General features: G+C 45.2%; 1 pseudogene; it reads right to left on the reverse strand.

Moving 5' to 3' along the window:
* The window catches only part of LOC117034748 (uncharacterized), a 40,901-nt pseudogene that overhangs the window by 12,337 nt on the left and 12,663 nt on the right, over positions 1-15,901 (reverse strand).

The following is a 15,901-nucleotide window of genomic DNA, read 5'->3' on the forward strand; positions in this document are numbered from 1 at the left end:
ATCTATATGAGGTAAACTACAAAACTCTGATGAAAGAAATCACAGAAAACCTAATAAATGGAGAGACATTTTATGTTCATGGAGAGAAAGATTCAATATTACCCAGATGTCAGTTCTTCCCAACTTGATTCATACATTCAATACAATCACAATAAAAAATCCCAGCAAGAAATTTTGTGGATATCGACAAACTGATCCTAAAGTTTATTTCGAGGCAAAAGACCCAGAATTGCCAACTCAATATTGGAGGGAGAAGAACAAAGCTAGGGGACAATACTATTCAACTTCAATGTCACACAGTAATCAAGACAGTGTAGTTGGTATTGGCAAAAGAATAGAGAAATAGATCAATGGAACAAAACAGAGAGCCCAGAAATCGCCCACATAAATATAGTCAACTAATCTTTGACAAAGGAGCAAAACAAGGAAGAAAAAATAGTCTTCTCAACAAATGGTTTTGGAACAACTGGACAACCACATGCAAAAAAGTGAACTGAGACACAGACCTGAAACCCTTCACAAAAATTAACTCAAAATGGATCACAGACTTAAATGTAAAATGCAAAACTATAAAATGCCTAGAAGATAACACAGGAGAAAATCTAGGTGACCTTGGGTATGATGATGACTTTTTAGCTACAATATCAAAGGTACAATTAATGAAAGAAATAATTCATAAGCTGGATTTCATTTAAGGTAAAAAACTTCTGCTCTGTGAAAGACAATGTCAAGAGAATGAGAAAACAAGCCACAGACTGGGAGAAAATATTTGCAAAAGACACATCTGATAAAAGACTATTCTCCAAAATGTACAAAGAACTCTTAAAACTCAATAAGAAAATGAGCAATCCTAACTAAAAAATGGGACAAAGACCTTAACAGACATTTCAACAAAGAAAACATACAGATGGGAAATACGCATATGAAATGATGTTCTATCACACTTCCTGATTTCAAACTGCATTACAAAGCTGTCGTCATCAAATCAGTATGGTGCTGGCATAAAAACAGACACATAGAGACCAATGGAACAGAATCAAGGGACCAAAAATAAACTCACATATATATGGTCAACTAATATTTGACAAGGGAACCGAGGACACTCAATGGGGAAAGGATGGTCTCTTCAATAAATGGTGTTCAGAAAACCGGATATTCACATTTAGAAGAATTAAATTAGACACCTATATTACAACACTTTCGAAATTGAACTCAAAATGGATTAAAGACTTAAATGTAAGACCTGAAACCATAAAATTCCTAGCAGAAAACATATAGGGAGACCCTGTGGCATTGGTTTTGGCAACAATTTTTTGGACGTGATACCAAAAGCACAGGCAGCAAAAGCAAAAATAAATAAGCGGGACAACCTCAAACTGAGAAGCTCCTGCACAGCATAAGAAACAATCATTAAAATGAAAAGGCAGCCTACAGAATGGGAGAAAACATTTGCAAACCATATATCTGATAAGGGGTTATTATCCAAAATATATAAGGAACTCATACAATTCAAAACCAAAAAACAAACAAACAAATAAAAACAACAAATAATCCAATTTAAAAATGGGCAAAGGGCCTGAATAGACATTTTTTTCCCAAAAAAGACATACAAATAGCAACAGGTACATGAAAAGGTGCTAAACATCGCCAACCATCAGGGAGATGCAAATCAAAACCACAGTGAGCTATATCACCTCACACCTGTTAGAATGCTTATCATCCAAAGGACAAGAAATAACAAGTGTTAGCAAGGATGTGGAGAAAAGGGAACCCTCGTGCACTGTTGGTGGGAATGTAAATTTGTGCAGCCACTCTGAAAAACAGTACAGAGATTTCTCAAAAATGAAAAATAGAATGACCATATGACCCAGCAATTCAACTTCTGGGTGTGTATCCAAAGGAAACAAAATCACTATCTGGAAGAGCTATCTGTCCCCACGTTCACTGTAGCACCATTCACAACAGCCAAGATGCAGAAACAAACTAAGTGTCCATCGAAGGATGAATGGATAAAGAAAATGGGAGTTACACAGTGGGCTCTGCAGTTCTGCTCCTTAGCTGTGTGACCTTGCCCAAGTGACCTAACCTCTCTGAGATGATGACATGTACTGCTTCAGAAGTTAATTGTGAGGATTAAATGAAATGAGACACATAAGCATTTAAGGCAGTTTCTACACAGAACTAACCAGTAGCTGGTATGGCTCCTGAGAGAGATGCAGGGTAAGAATGATCTGTCTGAGGTGCTCATCCTGGCAACGAGCTGAGGCCATTTAAATAACAAACAAACAAAACCACCATGGAGGCAGACACATAGGCCAGCCTGCTTGCTGCTGTGGAAGAAGGCAAGAGGCTCTGAGAAGGCCCTCCCCAGCCTCCCTTCTGGCAATGCCCCTTCTCTCCTCGGGGATGTGTCAGTGACGGTGAATGCCATGACGTCAGGGACTAGTGTCCTGGCAGAGCCCAGGCTTCCTTGCCAAAGGACTCTGCATATGATGGACATGACACAGAGAAGGCCACAGGGAAGGGTGGGGTGTTGCAGCTGGAAGGGAACACGCCTTCATCAACCCTCTGTGTTCAAGCTGTGGGGGGTCGCCATGGGAAACAAGACAAAGCCCTGACTCCATCAGGCTCAACTGAGAGCCTACAATGCAATTCTCCATTTTAAAAATGAGGAAACTGGAGCCCGGGAGGGAGACTGTCCCACCAAGTTCTGCTTCAGGCATGGTCTGCAAGGAAGTGACAGCTGAACGGCGGAGCGAACTGTGCCCGTTAACTTCTGCAGAACGTCATTAGAGAGGCTTCGTCAGAACGGCGTTGCTCCCCACACATTATGAGAAGCATTCTGTTCAGTCATCTAGTCACCTGTTCATTTACCACTGGAGGGTATGAACGCCAAATAGCCTTCAGACAGGTTTAGAAAAATGAAACCCATTTATACTGTTGCATGAAAAAAAAACGAACACATACAACAATAAGGACACAACCATATATGGGTACAGGACTTGACGATTTCTAGCGGCACACAGGAAAACTGGGAACACGGGTTGCGTCTGGGAGGAGGGCCAGGGTCTGGAGGATGAGGGAGATTTATTTTCATTCTAAATCCTTTTTTACAGGTTGCAGGTTTTCCCGTGAATTACTTTTCCAACTAAAACCTTACGAAGGGAAGAGAAAATTAGAACCAACACAACTAAAAGCAATAGAGGGAACAATTCCTTCTTTGCGTTTGGATCACTTCTCTGTATCATGTGCCTATGAGAGAGGCCCAGAGGGCGACAGTGACATGGCCGTTTTGGAATTCCTGGTTGTTGCCCTGCATTTTGGTTTCTGATGGAGCTGCTTCTCACAACAGCGGGGTTGGGGCTGTCAGCCATTCCAGTTGAATACGGCCTGTGTTCCTATTGTTCTCACAAGTCCACGCATGCCTGGGCGACAAGGGGAAGCCGCCCAGCAAAGCACAACGCTTTCAGACGCTGTCACAGGAAAACAGCGGCGTCACCGCCAGGTGGGCATGCTAGCTCCTCTTTTGGAAGATACGACTTGGAAATATGTACATTGAAAAGCTTTTAAAAGTGAGCCCCTACCACGCCCAGCTCTAGGAACATATAACAAGGAGATAACAAGCAAGAATGCAAGAGCCGTCACACACACACACATTAAGCACCTTCTCATCATGGAATATTACGTGGCAACTAAAAATAACAACAGGCTTCATATTCATTGACATGCAGTGACTCAGTCAGTGAAAAACTAGGTAACAAAATAATAGCAAGTATTTCCATGGCACCTGCTATGTGCCAGCAGCTATTCTAAGTGCTTTACATAAAGTAATTCCTTTCATGTTTTATTACAACTCTGTGAGCTGGGTACATCTATTGCCCCCATTTTGCAGATGAGGGAATTGAAGTAGAATAAGTTGAAGTGACTTGTCAAGGTCATGTCACTGGTAAGTGGTGGAACAGGGATCAGAACCCAGGCAGGGTGGCTCCAAAGTCTGTGTTCTTAACCAGCATTTCCCAATGGGCATAATGTGATGTCATCCATCGCAAAGCTGAAAGGGATTTCAGGAGAGTCTCCCAGTTATTAATATGGATTGTGGGACTGCAAATTAAGCTTGAATTTTCTATATGAATGACACTCATTAAGTCGATCTATTCTTCTTTTGGTATTAAAAATGCATGTCCCTTTTGATTCAAGAATCCTATTTCTAGAAATTTATCCTCAGGAAATTATGAAAAAGGTGCCAGCAAAGATGCAAGAATCAAGATGTTTATCGCAAGATATTATCTACAATAACAGGAAATTAGCACCGGAAATTAGCACCAAACCAAATGTCCAACCAGGGATTGGTTAAAGAAAATGTGCTACCTACATACGGTCAGAGAATAAATATTGATATGGTGAGATGACCACGCTCTATTGAGGAGTGAAAGAAAGAGGAGGCAACATTTGGAAAATAAAGCCATAAACGTGTGAGGAACGTGTGGAAGGAAACATAAGAAAGAGGCACCAGCAGCCACCCCAGGGTACTGAAACTGTCTTTTTTATTTGTGGTATTTCTGAATCTTCCACGTTTTCTGCCTTGAGTATATATTACTCCTATAATAGTAAAAAAATGTTATTTTTATAAAATGGTTGTCACTATTACCCTGCTCGAGTGTCAGATCTGAGATGACAGAATCCCCGGGGGATACCATACCCTTCATTGTGATTCTCAAGAGAGACATGCAGGGTTCTACTAGCAAGAAAACCTCCCATTAAATTAATTTCTACCTAAACAGCAGCCTCTGCCAGAGGAGTATTAGGAGAGAGTCAAGATGCAGACAGACGCGAAGGTGCCTTTTTAAGCCGATGTCTTCACTCTCTCCTGCCGCCACAAGCCAGCCAGGCAGCCGGTCTCCAGTCCAACAGCGACGAGAGTGCAAAAGGTCGATCAAATAAGGATGTGCAATTCAAACATTTACTTTTCAAATATCTTCAGAAAGTTTATCATACACAAACAAGCACAGGAGAGAGAAGAAGGGTTCAAGTTCAAACCAATACATTTGCCCAGTGGCCCCAGGGGACTCAAGCATCATACAGTGAGTCCAGCACGGAGGGCCATGGGGGTGGCTCCCTCTGGCAGCCAGAGAGCATGGCTGGCAGGACAGACTCTATGGATTTGGGGCTTGGCTTTGAAAAACACTGTGGCATAAGTATAACCAGAGTCACCACAAAAAAAAGTTAAGATGCCAAGAAAGCATGAGAGTAGCCTGCACTGGGAAAATAATTCGAGGAAAACTTCACTGCATCCAGAGTAGTTCACAAGCTCCTCAAGCAATGCATTTCAGCAAACGCTGATTCTATAGCCAAGTGAGGCAGATTTTAAGGAAAACTGCAGAATAATACACCAGCAATGCTTCTTTGCAATCTTAACTGACATTTCTGATTTTTTTCTTTCTTTTTTTCACCAAAACATTTGCCCACAGGGGAAGACAACTACCCTCAGCCTGTCTTGAGCAGAGAAACCAGGAAATGCTAACTGAGCATCTAACGACACACGACGCACCCATGGCAGGAATGCTGGACAATGCGGGGTGGGGGGGTGCAGCCAATCTCCCAGCTCCTCAGGACGAAGGACCCGAGGTCTTTCATGGGAAGATATCCGGTGTGACCACAGACTCCTGGGCTGAGACAAAATCATGTGACAAGAGTGTGTTAAGCACCTGTTGGGTTGCGAGCACAGTCCTGGTCCCTGGGCAGGTGGACCCGTCAGAGAGCATCAATGAGATAAATGCTGTCACTGAGGGCGTTCCAGGAACTACAGAAACTCGGGGAAACGTCACCTCTATCGGAGTCTGAGAAGGCCTCTGAGAGGATGGAAGGCTGCGGTGAGTCTAGAAAGGTGAAAAGGAATTCAGGGGTACACTTAGGGTGTGGGGTACAAGGACGAAGCCATGACGTGGGATTCACATGGACAGAGGTTGAGACGTGAGGCCAGAGACGTGAACATGAGCTTGCGCGTGGCGGTCCCGTAAGCTGCACTCAGGAGGATGGCGTTAGCGCATGGACCAGTGCTTCTCCAAGCTGCAAAGTCACACACAGACAGACAGACAGAGACACACACACACACACACAGAGCCTGTGAGAGAAACACTGTGTGAACAGTTCAAACTCTGTCACCAAAGCAAACGAAACAGACATGCAGGCACTAAAATCGCACAACAGGGCCCGTTGTAAAGTAGTGATACAGATAATCCAGTATAAGCTTATGTTAAAAATGTCTTGAAGATTATCATGAAAACTGAAACACAAAATCAAAAGATCCTTGTAGAACTCACAGTCACCTTGATGCAATTTTGAAGACCCCTCGGGGTCTGTGTTCCTTAATTCAAAAAACACTCCTGTAGGCATGGAAAGGTTTCAAGTATATACTTGGGGTGGGGGAAATCACAAGGGTGACTGGATTAGACTTACACTGTTTCCAGAACACTGACTCAGTGTTATAGAAGAATGACGCTGACAGCAGTCAGGAGGGCCTGGAGTGAGGGGCCCCGGGACGGGGGGACGGGCTGCATTTCCTGGACGCCATCTATGCTCGAAGCCAGAGCTCCACACTTTGGAGACCCTGAAGAACGAGAGCGGGTCCCTGCTGTCCTGGAACAGGGAGCGTTTAGAGACCTAAGACACGAGTCTCATCAAAGAAAAGACTTAATAAATCACGCCAAAAAAACCACCGCACTATCCACTGACAGACGAGTTGATAAAGAAAATGTGGTATATACATACCTATTTTTTCCCTTAAAAAGGAAGAAAATCTTGTCTTTTGCTACAACATGGATGAACTTGGAAGATGTTATGCTAAAGTGCAATAAGCCAGACACAGAAGAACAAACACGGCATGATCCCAATTATACGAGGAATCTGAAATAGTCAAAGTCATAGAAGCTGCGAGTTGAATGACCAGGGGCTTGGGCGGGGGGGGGGGAATCCAGGAGGCGTTGGTCAAAGGGAACGTTGTTTCACTTAGCAACACGAATAAGCCACACTGTATTGTGTGTGTGAAAATTTGTTGGGAGTAGATTGTGTGTTAAATGTTCTTACCAAAAAAAAAAAAAAAAAAAAAAAGGGGAAAGAGGAAACTTCTACAGCCGATGCTTAAGTTCAGGGTATTATATATGGCGATGGTTTCGTGGGAGGGAGTATACTAACCTCCAAACTCACTAAGATGTATACATTAAATGCATACAGTTTTTTGGTATGTCAATCACACCTTAATATAATACATGCGTATAAACAAACATTCATATATACAAAAACAAAAAGGAAAAAGCCCATCAGAAAAAGCAGAATTTTATTAAGGGCAGACTGTAGCTCAGATGGCTAGCTCACTCCCCACGGGAAAGGCTTCAAGGAGAGTGAGAACGTAAGACTTTAAAGCTTGGAGAATTGAGGAAAGAGGAGCAGACGGGAAAACACCATCTGTGGGAGGCAGTGGAAATCAAAGGAGTCCTGCGAGCAGAGGCAAGGGGCTGCCAGGGGTGGGAGCAGAGGCCCCACTGGGGCTGGCACAAACATCAGCAGCTCCCAAACCAGGGCCTGAGCAGGGCTGCAGCCTGCTCCAGTCTCCTCTACCTCCAGACACCAAGAGATGATGACATCCTGGACCCTCTGCGGATTTTACTAGATTTTCCAAATTTCATGCATATACAACTGTTGCCATTTTTGCCAGGTCCTTGTATCTCTTGTACTACAATTATTTACTTCCTAGTTTAAAAAAATGGCCTCACTGTTTAATTTTAAATAAATGTATTGTAAAAGGAAATTTTGCATGGCCATAAATGGAAAACCAATGTTCCTTGCTTTAAAAGTGTCACTTGTTATAAAAGGAAAGTAACTGGAAAACTACAGAACTCAAATTGAAGGGTCTTCCACAGAACAATTGGCTTACTGTACTCTTTAAAAGGCAAGGGACCCAAAGATACATGAAACCGAATGCACTGTGGAACCCTGAACTGGATCCTGCAGCAGGGGGGAGTGTTGGTTTAAAGGATAACACTGGGACAATTGTAAATATGTATACATAGATAATGGCATTGTATCAATATTAAATTTCCTGAATTTGATAATTGCACTATGGTTAAGAGAATAATATCTTTATTCTTAGGCGCTAAGTACTGAAGTATCTAAGTGTGAAGGGCACTTATTGCAACTTACTATCAAAGGGCTAAACAAAAAACTTAGATCAGATATTACGTGTGTGTGTGTGTGTGTGTGTGTGTGTCTGTATAAAGTATAAATTATATACAGAGAGAGATGTGAAGCAAATGAAACAAAAATTCACTGATGGGTGAATGTGTGTGAAAGTTTTATGGGAATTTATCGTAATCTATAATTTTTCTTCGGTTGAAAATTTTCAAAATACAAAAGACATACATACAAACTCATTACGTATGGCCCTGTAACCGTGGCAGGCACATGGCGGATGCTTGGTTTACGTTTGCTGTCGGATGAACTATTACAATAGAAACATATATCCCTGTGCTCCCTGAAATCATCTCAAACAGAGTCAGCAGTCCACACACCGCAGCGGGGGAACCACGGCGTCCCAGGACAGAGGACTGAGCTGGGAGAAATGACTCGGAGAGACCAGCCACAGGGCTGTGTGCAAAGGACCACAGGCCTGTGTGCAAAGGACCACGGGGACCCTCGCAGGCCAGGAGGGCATTCCCACGCCCATACCTCCCACCAACGAAAAAGACAGCAAGCGCACAGGGACCCCCACTCGGAGCCCCTAGGACAGCCCTGAGGGACAGCAAGGGGAAAGAGCAGTTCACAGATTCACAGGGCAGCAGGGGTCGTGGAGAAATGATGTTTCTGTTCTTTTCTTCTCACTAACACAATTTCAACTCAGGTAGTGACTGAAGACAACCTGACTGGATGGAACTGTTACTTTGTGTGAGAAGAAGCATGACATTTCCAGAAAAGACACCTCACTGTACGTGCTTTCCAAATGTTAGCCAATCCTACTGACTTGCGGCCTGAGGAGAAGCGTGAGTGTTTAGCCAGACTAAAACATTACCATTCGTAAAATTCACAACGTGAGTTTTCTCTATAGTCCTGTCAAATGGCAGAAATTTCTTGTTGAGTAACGATTCAGAATATTAGAAATAGGCTCGAAAACTTGTTGCTCTATAACGAAAAGCAAAAACAACTTACATCAAAGTAAATTCTCTTTTGCTTAAGCAGCAAAAGATTAGAAATGCCCTAAAATACCTATCAGTAAGATCTGATGAAGTAAATCAAGGCACATCTATATTCCAAGATGGTGAGCAATCATTAGAAAGAGGCAGTAATATACCTCACTGACAATCGTTTTCAAGATGTAATGGAAAAAATATTCAAAGAGGTAGAATCACGTTTACAGCTTGGGACCACTGGAGCATGAGTTTATTAACGCTTGCATACTGATAAATATCTATGGAAGGAATCATGAGAAACTGTTCAGCTAAGACACAGAGGTGGGAGGACTACTTTTTACTGTTTGCTTTTTGTTTCCTTTGAATTTTGTACCATATGCATGTGTCACTTAGTTTTTTTAAAACTACTGTTTTAAAAAGATGAAACAAACCAACATCAGAAAAATCTGTGCTTTTAAAAAATACACAAACTGTCTTCAAAACTGTAACACAAGTTACTGTTCTAATCTTGTTCTACTAAATTATTTAGATAACTATAAGAAAATAAAAAGTCTTTCCCCTGCAGACACCAGTGATTCATCCAACAGCTCTGAATGTCTCTAGAAAGTTCACATATATTTATATGTACAGGGAGGGCTCAAGCGCCCCTAAGGACGCATCTTGAAGACGGGGGCCTTGGTCCTTGGAGGACGCGGAAGCTACCACCTGGGCTGTGGCCACCTTGTTCTCCCAGCTCAGCAGAGCCTTCCTAAGTTCAACAGAGACATCGACTGCAAAAGTGCTGTCAAAAGGAGGATTTGTTTCCCTTCCCTGGTCTGCAGAGCACCAGCTTGACCAACGCCCCCAGGCATACCCACCTGACCAATGCCCCCAGCCATACCCACCTGACCAATGCCCCCAGCCATACTCACCTGACCAATGCCCCCAACCATACCCACCTGACCAATGCCCTCCCCCAGCCATACCCACCTGACCAATGCCCCTAGCCATACCCACCTGACCAATGCCCCCAACCATACCCACCTGACCAATGCCCTCCCCCAGCCATACCCACCTGACCAATGCCCCCAACCATACCCACCTGACCAATGCCCCCGGCCATACCCACCTGACCAATGCCCCCAACCATACCCACCTGACCAATGCCCTCCCCCAGCCATACCCACCTGACCAATGCCCCCAGCCATACCCACCTGACCAATGCCCTCCCCCAACCATACCCACCTGACCAATGCCCCCGCCATACCCACCTGACCAATGCCCCCAACCATACCCACCTGACCAATGCCCTCCCCCAACCATACCCACCTGACCAATGCCCTCCCCCAACCATACCCACCTGACCAATGCCCTCCCCCAGCCATACCCACCTGACCAATGCCCCCAACCATACCCACCTGACCAATGCCCTCCCCCAACCATACCCACCTGACCAATGCCCTCCCCCAGCCATACCCACCTGACCAATGCCCTCCCCCAGCCATACCCACCTGACCAATGCCCTCCCCCAGCCATACCCACCTTTGCAGGCAGGCTTAGATTAACCAAATTGGCATCAGCAGACATCTTGCAATTCTTGTCAAGTCTAAAACATTGTCGCCCATATCGTCTCCTGTAATCCTGGTGACAGACCTCATTTTACAAAGGAGGACTGTGGGACACCCAGCACCACCCTCACCTTCACTGAGTTATAAACAGCTCACCTGACATCCCAGTGCCTCTCCCTCCAGGCACCAAAATACTGACTTGCTCCCAGACCAGCTCTTCGTTGGGTCTTTGTGGCTCCATCCCAGCCTCTCATAAAGCACAATCACTCCTTCCCTCGGGTTTCTACAGCCCTTACACTGGGACCAATCAGAGCAGGTAAGGCAGGTGCAAACCCTTTTGGCCTTTTGTCAAAGGGGAACGCTAGACAGAAGGATGTGGTGGAAATCCAAGCAAAAACCTATGATGTTTTGAAAGCAGCATTTATTGATAACGTTTTGTGCTCCTGGCACTGTGTGCTGGTTGAGCACAGAGTGTGAATGAAGTCACCTGGCCAGGATGCAGTGTCCGCTCTGCCAGGACCACTGGGTGCCCTGGGGCAGGTTAATCACCCTCTGAGCCTTAGGTGACTCAGATAGAAATGGAGATAATCTCAGTGACTAAAATGTACATCATGGGGTTGTCTGAGGACTAAAGGAAATCATGTCAATGCCTGGCACCCAACGAGAACTCAATACCCAGTCAATTTATGGTAGAGATATAACAGTTCCCTTTTTAAGTACATTTACAGTTTTAAAAAAGAGGAGGGAGGGAGGAAAAGACTAAGAAATAATAGATTTCTACGTGGTAAGAACATCACACATGTTCCTGCCTATTGCTATAGCGTCTTGACAGCTGCAACGGCCTGGAGCTGGGCTGCCCCTGACAGTAGCCACGAGCCCCGTGTGACCACTGTGTCATCACCATGTGGTGACAGTCATGTACCTTAATTAAAATGGAATTAAAAATCATTTTCTCGGTGATACGGGCCACATTTCACTTGCTGAGTAACCATGTGTGGCTCTGGGCTACCGACCGTCCTGGACAACGCAGGCAGAGAACATTTCCACCATGCCAGAAAGTTCTGCAGGACAGCACTAGCCTAGAATGCAGCTCACAGCTCAGCAGGCTACTCACCTGCTGGTGGTGCTAAAAGGCCTGGTTTCTCCCCAGGTAGTGGACGCTCAACAGGCTTAGGAAGGGGGAACCCAAAGGAGCGGGCCTCTTGGAAGGGGCTGCTAGAAGCAGGGGGTGGGGGAACAGACCTTTGGGGTTGCCCAGTCCTGCAGAGAACAAAACCCAACACATAAACAGGAAGACACTGGATGAACCCGGTTCCAGCTACTCTCCCCAAACGGACCTTTCCTAATCTTTAGAAAGGGGCTGAGCAGGGGGCACCTGCCACACACACAGGCCCAGACTCAGCACCTCAAAGCTCTAGTGTGTCCTCTGGGCCCAAAGTCTGCCTCAGTGGTCATTCAAGGGTCAGCAAACTGAAGTCTGGGGGCCAAACCCAGCCTGCTGTCTGTTTTGGTAGAATGGTTTTCTCATTTTTAAATGGTTACATTTTAAATGGTTATATAAGTATGTACGTGATATCCTTGATTTTGCTTCTTGGCCCACGAAGCCTAAAGTAAACTGTTTACCATCTGGCCCTTTAAGGAGAAGTTTGCAAATCTGTGGTCTAGTCCTGTCTTGACATCCTGGTCCTCCACTGTCACCTTCTCGCAAGCGGGTTTTGTTCCAAACACTCTGTCTTGACACTTGGAATACATTTTCTCACACATCCAAAGCAGTCAGGTTCACAGACAGGTTACAAAGGCAGACCCACGACATACCTGAAACCCTCCGTTCCGTGGACTCTAACATCCGCACCCCCCCCCAGAACACTGGCCCACAGTGGTCCAGCCCCCCGTCACTTCCCTCTTGGGCAGACAGTCTGCCTGGCACAGTCCCACCCTGCTACACACGACACTTTCTTGCTGTCTTTGCCACAGTCCTGAAACAAGCACCTAGCCCTTTGTGGAGGTCAGAAAAAGCTTTGTGTCTAAATTAATGACAAAGATGAGAAGCAATTCAGAGCAAACGCATTCCTCCCTGAGCCCTTTTCCCCTTTATTCACGCACTTCTCACTGGTGGGAAGAATGCGCACGTGTGTGAACAAGGAGGGGGCTGGGCTGAGCCCCGAGGGAAGGACAGAGGGAAGGACGTGGCAACCGGAAAGCGCAGGCTGTGCTGGGCACAGAGAATATGGGGTACTACACTCATACTCACCTCGAAAGACAACAGGTCACCAAGGGAGAGGGGAGAAACATCACCCCGAGGGCTAGGAGCTTCTACACACTGACCTGGCCGATAAAAGCATTTGTGTACAGCTAGCAAAGCAAGAGGGCACATTCCCTCTCTGTGATCTGCAGTGAGTGACTAGAAACACTGCTCACAGGAAAGATTTTTGGCTAAAACAACCCCTGTGTACATGAGAGGTCGAAGCACCGTTTGACCCTATGCACAAATGCATCCCCTGTCCACATTTTATTTGAGGCCCAGGGAAAACGCCACCTGCCCACAGAGACGTCACTGACAACTTCCTCTTTAATACAGCAGGTTGCAAACGTGCTCTCATGTGGTTCCTGCCCACACACACGGGGAGCAGGAGAGGAGGCAAGAGTGTATGGACAAGTATTTGGAGGCAGAGGAACAGAGGGGACAGTGACGGGGGCTGCGGCCTAAACTCTTCACCCTCAGATCAGGAAAGGCTTAGACACCAGGTGTGGCAGGCAGCACAGAGGCACAGGCAGGGCGTGGGGCCCACCGCAGCTGACAGGGAGCCTGTACCTAGGTGGCTAGATCACCGGCTCCCACAGGTGAGGATGGAGTGTGCAGCGGGATCCAGTCGGCCTGGAGTTAGTCAGCTCTGGGGCTCTCCAGTTTTGTGAGCTGACAAAGTCCCGTTCTTGTTTTCCGCTGACTGAGCTGGGTTCCGTGTTGTTTACAATGGACAAAGTCCATATTAACACAAGCTCATTCTAGGCAGATGTCACATACCATTTAGCACCAACTGCTCAGGAAAGCAACCTGAAGAATCCTCCTGAATTCATAGCGCTTCTTATGACAAGTTGGTTTAAGTTGCTCTAACTGCGGCCACAAACCTCAAGAGAAGAACTCCTCCAAGTTCTCCCTGTGTGAAAACTTTGGCAACTCATTCAAGAGGAATGGCACCCGCCAAACCCCAACGTCTCTGTCCTGGTCTTCTGCCATGGTAACATTCATTAAACATGTGTAACAAACACTGCAGTTGCTGCAAACCATCCTGCTTTCTCAAGGAACAGAAGCGCTACTGCGACACTCATTCCTGGATGGATGTGCTGACGTGGTGGCAGAAGGAGACCTCCCCCTGGCCTATCACCTACCAAAGGGGACTTGACAAGAATGGGGGAAGGGAGGGCCTAGAAAAATCTCTTTCTGGGGGCTGGAAGAAGTGGAGGTGGCTCGCCCATGATGGAGGTATTCCTTGAAAAGAGGAATGGTCACTGCGAGCCAAAGAACCTCAAGGCCTGGAACAATGAAGAAAACGAATGGTCAGCAGAAGCCGGCTGCCAAGGCCAGCAGGCTGCACGAAGAACCACCAAGGCAATTCAAGGAAGACTTTCCCTTTTTCTGACAGAGCGATTTCTATAATCATAGAGAAACGGATGGTAACCAGTCTTGTGGTGGTGATCATTGCATAACCTATACAAACATCAAACCGTCATGTTGTACACCTGTCACTAATGTGATATGTCAATTCCACATCAAAGAAACAAAAGTCTTGTTTTAAGTGTCTGGGTTCCCTCCCCACCCTGAGAAAGTGAGTATGATGAAAGTGTACAAAAATAAAACACATTCTACATTTTAGAAGATGAACAATTTCTTTCAAGCTTTACCACGGCCCTGTAACTTCAGCTACTTGTTCCTACAAGGGACAGGTGATCATTATTTTTTTCTCAACTATTTAACTCAAACCAAGCAAACTGAAGTTACTACTTTAAGGACTTGGCTGGTAACTGGAACGTTCTTTAAAATAGCCAAGATTTCAGAAACCGCTTCTTCAAGTTTACCACATACTTAAAAGTCATCTTTAAAAAGTCTCCACTAACAAAAAACTGAAACTTAGAATCAGAAAAATAAACTGACAGGGTACCTGAACTATCTCTACATGTCTATCTGTAGGAAGAAGTCATCCTATTTACGTATTAAAAATCTGGTTCAAAAGAAAATTTAGCTTCGGAAGGAGCATTTTAGTCTATAAAGGTTAAACATTAAAATAGTGTATTCCTATTGGGACCATGTCCAAATCAGATACTTTTGTATTACAGAGGCCTAGTCTCTCACCTAAATAAAACATTCGTAGTTTTCTTTCATACATGGATTTGCAGAAAAGGATTTTCTGGGGTTTAAAGCAGGGAAGGAAAAGGGACAGTACCAAACAACTTCAGTGCCCTTTCTTTATCTTCAGGTAGCTTATGAGCAAGTCCAACCTCTTCCTATACAAATGCTTTCCCTCACGCCACAGGAAGAGAAGGTGCTGGATGCCCAAAGGGACAGAGGAGCTGGGAAGGCACTCCAAGACCAGGAAGGCACCACCCAGACCTCTAACCCTCGGGGAAATTCCAACATGTTCCTGCAGCTCCCATTTAGCAAAAAGTCTCCCATACCCCTTAGCCAGCAGCACCGTAGCACAGGGCCTGGACGACGTACTAGGGACAAGAAACAGTCTGCTTTACCACAAATGGGTGCCCTGGTTTTGTTTAAACGCACATTTACAGAAAGAGAAGAGAAAAAGCAATCAGAAGACCACATGGTTAATCTAAGTACATGTTGTTTAAACTGTCTCCGCTTTCAGTGCAGATGTTAGTATGTACTGGTGCCCGGACTGGCACATCCTGTCGGATTTCAAAAGCAAACATTACATTCTGCTTCAAAATCGTGATATGAAGCAGCTTGGTGTACCGTTTCCATACAAACCTACAAACCCTCATTTCACAATTGGGCAGCTTCTTGTTAAGCTGATGAGAGAGGGGGGGAATGGGGGAAGGGAAGGAGAGAAATAGGGGGCGTGTGTGTTAACAGGAACTCTCACTGATAAACAAACCCAGCCTAAAACAAGACAGGTGCAACTTCAATCATTGTAGGCTACTGGAAAAGCTTTTTTGCTTGTT

This window comes from Rhinolophus ferrumequinum, chromosome 15 (genome assembly GCF_004115265.2).
Source record: "Rhinolophus ferrumequinum isolate MPI-CBG mRhiFer1 chromosome 15, mRhiFer1_v1.p, whole genome shotgun sequence".
NCBI lineage: Eukaryota > Metazoa > Chordata > Mammalia > Chiroptera > Rhinolophidae > Rhinolophus > Rhinolophus ferrumequinum.